This window comes from Hevea brasiliensis, chromosome 2 (assembly GCF_030052815.1).
Source record: "Hevea brasiliensis isolate MT/VB/25A 57/8 chromosome 2, ASM3005281v1, whole genome shotgun sequence".
Classification (NCBI taxonomy): Eukaryota; Viridiplantae; Streptophyta; class Magnoliopsida; order Malpighiales; family Euphorbiaceae; genus Hevea; species Hevea brasiliensis.
In genome coordinates, this window is record NC_079494.1 from 50,547,079 (window position 1) to 50,555,176 (window position 8,098).

General features: G+C 38.4%; 1 non-coding gene across 1 annotated transcript; it reads left to right on the top strand.

Annotated features, from left to right (window-relative positions):
• The first annotated feature begins 7,007 nt into the window (after nucleotides 1–7,007).
• LOC131178104 (small nucleolar RNA R71) lies at nucleotides 7,008–7,114 on the top strand. Its single transcript, XR_009147237.1, has one exon. It is a non-coding gene; the product is annotated as a small nucleolar RNA R71 (small nucleolar RNA).
• The last annotated feature ends 984 nt before the right edge of the window (nucleotides 7,115–8,098 follow it).

Sequence of the window (8,098 nt, forward strand, 5' to 3'; positions counted from 1 at the left end):
GGCCAGGGTAGCTTTGATACAAATGAGGTTGCCGAAATTGTCTTTTTGCTGGAAGAGGGTGTAGAGGCTGGAGCTTTTGGCTTTTTGGGAGACGGTTCCGACAATGGGGTGGGTGGGTCTTTGCGTTTGGACAGAGGGGGAGCAAAGGACATTGGTCGCACAGATTTGGACCGGATTTTGCATTTGTATGTGGTTGGGGGAGGTGGTGGGGGTGTCGTTTGTGGTGGAGGATTGGAAGTGGGGTGTATCGATGACAATGGAGAGACTTCGAGAGGAGAGGCGGAGCGGGAATGTGGGGGGAATCCATTGCCGATGGAGAAGAGATAGGGGGAAATGAAAATGTAGGGGGGAATTTAGGGTTTTCGTGATGAGAGTGCTAGTGGAGAAGATGGGAGAGAGACGGCGAGAATGCCGGAAGGAATGGAGGTTGAAGGGTGGTCGTGGGGTGAAGAGTTGGGAAGTGGAGGTGGGAAGTTTTGTTTGCCGAAAATGAATTTGAATCGGGTTTGTAAGAGACTGCATAAGGGGAAAATGATTTATGCATAACCTGTGCACTCTTTTGTACATGTTTCAGAATGATTTAAACTTCAGAGAAATGGCTTATGCACAAGTGCATAGGTCATGCACTGTCCTTATGCATGTTTCGGTGACCCTTGAAATGTTGAGGAGCGAAGTCATGCGGGAGTGCATAAGTTATGCACTCCCCTTATGCATCTCTCGGCAGAAGTGGTTTTTCAGAAAATTGGGTCATGCAGAAGTGCATAGGTCATGCACTCTGCTCATGCACTGTTCGGCAATTTTTGGAATTTTGGTTGGTGGTCATGCAGATGTGCATAAGCTATGCACTTTGCTTATGCACATGCACTCTGCGGTGGGTTTTGAAATTCAGAATCTTTGGTTATGCAGAAGTGCATAGGCTATGCACATTGCTTATGCAGGTCTCGGCAACTTTTGGAATTTTCTGATTTCTGGTTATGCAGAAGTGCATAGGTTATGCACTCTGCTTATGCACCCCTCGGCAAGTTTGATTTTTCTGGGTTTCTGGTCATGCAGAAGTGCATAGGTTATGCACTCTGCTTATGCACCCCTCGGCAAAGTTTGGAAATTCAGAGTTTTGGTTATGCAGAAGTGCATAACTTATGCACCTTCCTTATGCAAGCTTTGGCAGAGAGAGAAAATGAAGAATTTGAGGTTATGCAAATGTGCATAGGTCATGCACTCTGCTTATGCAAGTTTCTGGAGATGTGAAATTTGACAAAATTAGGCTATGCAGAGTTGCATAAGCTATGCACTTTCCTTATGCACTTGCAATAAAGGTGAAAAATGGCAAGAATTATGGTTATGCAGGATTGCATAAGCTATGCAGTTGCTTATGCACAATTTAACAAGATCAAGAATGCAATAGAACATGGATTGCAAGTGTGAAAAATACCCTAGAATGAGAAAATATAATTCCATGAAGCATAAACCATGAGAATTTTTCACCAAAAACACATCAATATATACAAAGTTCATCAAAAATGCATCACACAGGCATGTAGACATTGATCCTACAAAAAAAAAAAAAAAAAACTTTTGAGAGCTATGCCATTTTGACTCAAATTCTGTAAATCAACATTCAGCACATAAAACTCCATAAAAATCTGCATAAAGTTGCATCTAACCACAAATGAGAAATGAAATCTCCAAGATTTGCCAAGAAAATACAGCATTTCTACTTTGAATTCTACAACCCAAATAAGCTCAAAACTGCAAAAATAACTCACTTACCACCATATTAACATTATAAGCACAAGTATTAAAAAGTTACACACCCAACCTCACCAAAAGCACAAGTCATTAGCTGCAGACACTCTTTTTGCTGCAGAATGTACTTTTCCTCTGCATAAACCAGATTGCAGCCTCAGACAGTTATGCAAAGAAACTAATCGATTTTGGGAAAATTTGAAGGACAAAATTTTCAAGTTAAGAATCACTTCCCCATCAGTTTACCAGCCTTTCTTCATTGAATTACATCTACAAGGGACAAGATTTAACAATGTCAAAAATTTAATTTGGGGAGATTTAAGATAAAAACAAAATTAATGAAAATGAAAGTAAATCAACAAAAGCAAAATAAAAGGACTTGGGATGCCTCCCAAGAGGGCTATTTTATAGTCCTTAGCTGGACTCTTCATGAATTTCACTGAAAAGAGGTGAGGGATTGGAGAGCTTGTAACAGTTTGCTCCTTTTATTGGGTCTCCAGTTATGTAATGCTTCAATCTATGCCCGTTGACCTTAAAATTCCCAGATTTTTCACTCCAAATTTCAATTGCTCCATAAGGGAAAACCTTAGAAATTCTATATGGACCAGTCCATCTTGACTTGAGTTTTCCAGGGAACAATTTCAATCTTGAGTTGAACAACAAAACTGAATCACCTTCTTTGAATTCCTTTTTCCTCAGATGCTTATCATGCCAAACTTTAGTTCTTTCTTTGTAAATACGGGCACTTTTATAAGCATCCATCCTTAATTCCTCAAGCTCATTAAGTTGTAACAACCTTTTTTTACCAGCTTGCTTAAGATCAAAATTCAAGGTCTGAATGGCCCAATATGCTCTATGTTCTAGCTCCACAGGTAAATGACAAGACTTACCATACACCAACCTAAAGGGAGTAGTTCCTATAGGGGTTTTGTAGGCAGTCCTATATGCCCATAAAGCATCATCTAGTTTGATAGACCAATCTTTCCGAGAATTGTTCACTATTTTCTCCAAAATATGCTTGAGCTCTCTGTTAGAAATTTCAACTTGTCCTGAAGTTTGAGGATGGTATGGGGTAGCTATCTTGTGCACTACACCATACTTTTTCATTAAGCTCTCAAATTGCTTATTACAAAAATGGGAACCCCCATCACTAATTATAGCCCTAGGAGCTCCAAATCTGCTCAAGACAAATTTCTTCAAGAATTTCACTACCACTCTAGCATCATTAGTTGGAGTTGCAATAGCTTCCACCCACTTTGACACATAGTCAACCCCAACTAAGATGTATCTGTTACCATATGAAGGAGGGAATGGCCCCATAAAATCTATTCCCCAAACATCAAATAATTCCACTTCAAGAATATTATTTAGGGGCATTTGATCTCTTTTTGACAAATTTCCACTCCTTTGACATTTATCACAATCCAACGCAAATTTCCTCACATCCTTAAAATGATTTGGCCAAAAGAAACCAGCTTGCAAAATTTTACTAGCTGTCTTAGAGATGCCAAAATGACCTCCATAATCAGAAGCATGGCAATGATGCAAAATACTCTGTACCTCCTCTTCAGGAATACATCTTCTAATTAGACCATCACAACATCTCCTAAAGAGTAAAGGATCATCCCATCTATAAAACTTCACCTCATGCAAAAACTTTTTCTTTTGTTGCCATGTCATACCTAGAGGTGAAACTCCACAAGATAGATAATTCACAAAGTCTGCATACCAAGGTAGTTTAGCAACAAGAGAGAAAAGTTGTTCATCCAAGAAAAACTCATCAATAGGGATTTCATCCAATTCTTCACCATCCAATTTCAACCTACTAAGATTGTCAGCAACTACATTTTCAGCTCCTTTCTTATCTCTAATCTCCAAATCAAATTCTTGTAACATCAGAATCCACCTAATAAGCCTAGGTTTGGCCTCGTTTTTACGGAGCAAATACCTGATGGCTGCATGATCTGAAAATATAACCACCTTTGAGTCAACAATGTAAGGTCTGAACTTTTCCAGTGCAAAGACAATTGCCAAAAATTCCTTTTCAGTTGTTGCATAATTAGTTTGAGCCTCATCCAGTGTTCTACTAGCATAATAAATAGCATAAGCCTTTTTGTCCTTTCTTTGACCAAGAACAGCCCCAATTGCATAGTTGCTAGCATCACACATAATTTCAAAAGGTAGGCTCCAATCAGGTGGTTGCATGATTGGTGCAGTGATAAGAGCTTGCTTCAACCTGCAAAAGGCATCCAAACACTCTTGGTCAAATACAAATGGTGTATCATTACTTAACAAATACAAATTAGACAAAGGTTTAGCTATTTTAGAAAAATCCTTAATAAAGCGTCTGTAGAACCCGGCGTGTCCTAGGAAACTTCGAATTCCCTTGACATTGGTAGGAGGAGCCATCTTCTCTATCACTTCAACTTTGGCTTTATCAACCTCTATTCCTCTATTAGACACTAAATGTCCAAGCACTATCCCTTCCTGAACCATAAAATGACACTTTTCCCAGTTTAACACAAGGTCAGTATCTGCACATCGCTGCAAAATTTTAGAAAGGTTAGCCAAGCATATATCAAATGAAGATCCATAAACAGAAAAATCGTCCATAAAAACCTCCATTATGTCTTCAATGAAATCTGAGAAGATTGCCATCATGCACCTTTGAAAAGTGGCTGGTGCATTACACAACCCAAATGGCATCCTTCTATAAGCAAAGGTTCCATATGGACAAGTAAAAGTGGTTTTCTCTTGATCATTTGGATGGATAGGGATTTGAAAAAAACCTGAATATCCATCTAAATAGCAAAAGTAAGAATGCCTAGCTAGTCTTTCCAACATCTGATCAATGAAGGGAAGCGGAAAGTGATCTTTTCTAGTGGCAACATTTAATTTTCTGTAATCTATGCACATTCGCCAACTAGTCACTGTTCTAGTGGGAATTAATTCATTATTTTCATTTTTGACAACTGTCATTCCACCTTTTTTTGGAACAACATGTACTGGGCTCACCCAAGTACTGTCTGAGATAGGGTAAATGATCCCTGCATCAAGCAACTTCAAAATTTCCTTTTTAACAACTTCTTTCATATTTGGGTTCAACCTCCTCTGATGTTCAATAGATGGTTTACAATTTTCTTCCAAACTGATTCTATGCATACAAAAGTGTGGGCTTATTCCCTTAATGTCATCTATGGTGTATCCCAAAACTTTCCTAAATTGTCTCAACACTCTTAACAACTTATCAGCCTCTAAAGTACTCAAATTTGCATTTACAATTACTGGATAAGTGTTATTAGTGCCAAGAAATTCATACCTGAGCTGAGAAGGAAGTTGCTTAAGTTCTACCTTAGGTGCATCTTCTTCCTTGAATGATAGTTGCTTAAATTCGACTTTTTCCTTTTGTGTGAGTTGAAAAACTGGAGCAGAAGTGAATGGTGGACTTCCCTCTAAGTGTTGAGCATATGCAGCTACATGAGGGTTGTCATAATCTATGCCTCCTCCATGAACCAAACAATTTTCGAGTGGATCTTCTGGATATTTCTTTCTGAAGTGTTCTTCAACCAGCTCATCAATGATATCAACTCTCAAGCAAGTATCAGCTTCAGAATGATGCTTTTTCATAGTGTTATTAATATTGAAAACCAATTGCTCTTCACCAACTCTAAGAGTAAGCTTTTCTCCCTTAACATCAATCAATGCTCCTGCTGTAGCTAGAAAGGGTCTCCCCAAGATAATTGGAATATTAGAATCTTCCTCCATGTCCAAGATGACAAAGTCAACAGGTATATAGAACTTTCCAACCTTCAGAGGCACATTCTCCAAAATCCCTTCAGGATACTTGATTGTTCTGTCAGCTAACTGAAGAGAAATGTGGGTTGGCTTTAGATCTCCCATGTTGAGCTTCTCATAGATGGAAAGGGGCATAAGGCTAACACTAGCCCCTAAATCACATAGAGCTTTTGTAGAACAAGACTCTCCAATGTGGCATGGAATTGAAAAACTCCCTGGATCCTTAAGCTTTGGAGGAAGTTTCCTTTGGAGGATAGCACTACATTCTTCTGTCAAAGCTACGCCATCATCTTCAAGTTTCCTCTTGTTTGAGAGAATTTCTTTCAAGAATTTTGCATAAGAGGGCATTTGTGAAAGAGCATCAACAAAAGGCACATTTATGTAAAGTTTCTTCAAAACCTCTAAGAACTTCCCAAATTGCCTATCAAGCTTGGCTTTGTGAAATCTTTGTGGAAAGGGAAGCTGTGACTTGTAGGGTTCAGGAGGTATATATTTCTCTTCTTTTTCTTCAAATTTCTCCTTACATTTTTCTGCACTCTCTTGTTTTTCACTCTCATCAGTCCCTTTTTCATTTTCTCTCTTCTCACTGTTTTCACTCTTCTCATCATTTATAACTTTTCCACTTCTTAAAGTAATAGCTTGACACTGCTCTCTTGGATTTTCTGGTTGACTTGGAAGCTTTCCAAAAGATTTGGCACTTGAGGAGGATGCTTGTTGTGCAATCTGGTTTTCCAAAGATTACATTGTGTGTTTGCATCTGTTCCAGCCTTGCTTTCACCTCTCTCATCTCCTCATCATGCTTATTTTGGTTAGCAAGTATCTGTTGCAATAAAGCTTCAGTGGTGGAATTTCGTTCTTGCTGTTTTGGTGGAGGGTTCATATTTTTCTGCTGAAAATTGGGCAGTGGTTGTCTATTTTGCTGATATGGAACTTGACTCTGCTGTTGTGGTTGAAAATTCTGATTTTGAACTTGATTTTGCTGATTTCCCCATGAAAAGTTGGGATGATTCCTCCAATTTGGATTGTAAGTTTGAGAGTAAGGATTCCCCATTTGCTTGTTTCCATAATTACCAACATATGCTGCTTGTTCTCCATAGTCTACTCCACAGCTGGTAGTTTCCTCTGCATAAGCCACTTGTTGTGAACTTCCAGCTGATGATGATGAACTAACCAACATACTCAAATCTTCCATCTTCTTAGCAAGGACATTTGTAAGTGCATCAAACTTTGCATTAATCATGTTGAATGGATCAAGATCATACATTCCAGCAGCTTGCCTTTTCTGAGTTGGAGCTGGTCCTCTTGGACTACTCCAAAGATGAGTATTCTTTGCAATTTTCTCCAATAGCTCATAAGCTTCATCTTCATGCTTAATAATAAATTCTCCTCCTGTTTGAGCATCAATAATTCCTCTGATTGCAGGAGTGACATTTGTGTAAAAATTCTGATTTATCATCCATTTTGGAATGGCATGATGTGGGCATAATCTCTCTAATTCCTTCCATCTCATCCATGACTCATAGAGAGTTTCATCTTCTCTTGGTCTGAAAGCTGTCATTTGATTCCTCAGCTCTTGAGTTTTTCCAGGTGGAAAATATTGTGCAAGAAATGCATCAGTGAGTTGCTCCCAATTTGTAATGGAGTTGTGAGGTAAAGAATCAAGCCAATCCAATGCTCTATCTTTCAAAGAGAATGGAAATAGCTTCAATCTTGCTGCATCATCAGACACTCCAGGTTGTTTTTGCATGTCGCAAATCATAGCAAACTTCTTCAGGTGTGTGTGTGGATTTTCAGAAGGATGTCCTCCGAATTGAGAATTTTGAATCATTTGAAGAACTCCAAAATCTATCTTGTAACTATTTGCATCAATCCTTGGTCTTGCTATGCTCTCCCTCAAGTCATCAAAATGAGGAAAAGCATGATCCATCATACTTCCCCTAGGCACGTTTGCATTAACAACTTCTTCCCCTTGGGCTTCATTTTCATTGTTTTGACCATTTCCAGCATTACCAACACCAATTCTAATTCTTTCATCAGCCATGTCTGCTTCTAATTCAGTCTCTCTCAAAGCTTCCTTCCTTCTTCTGGTTTCTTTCTTGTTGGCCTTACAAAATTTCTCTATTTCAGGATTGAACAATAAGGATGTATCACTTGAGCTTCTAGCTCTTCTCATAAAAGATTAAAAGTACCTGAAAAAGAACAAACAAACACAAAATGAAAAGATAACAAAGATAAAACTAAAAACAACTAAAATGATCAAGAATTCAATCTTAAACAAACAACTCCCCGGCAACAGCGCCAAAAACTTGATGCGTCCCAACCGCAAGTGCACGGGTCGTACAAGTAGTATAGAAAAATATCGATCCCACGAGGAGTCGTGTTAATGATTGAATTTTTGATATAAAAGTTAACTAAATCGAAGTATCTATGAAATTAAAGAAGTGAATTGATGAGTAATGGAGCGTAAAATCTATATGTGCAAAATCAATATTCTATTTAACAATGTATTGCGTTAAACTAAAATTGCATCAAATTGAAATAAGCGAGTTCAAATTTG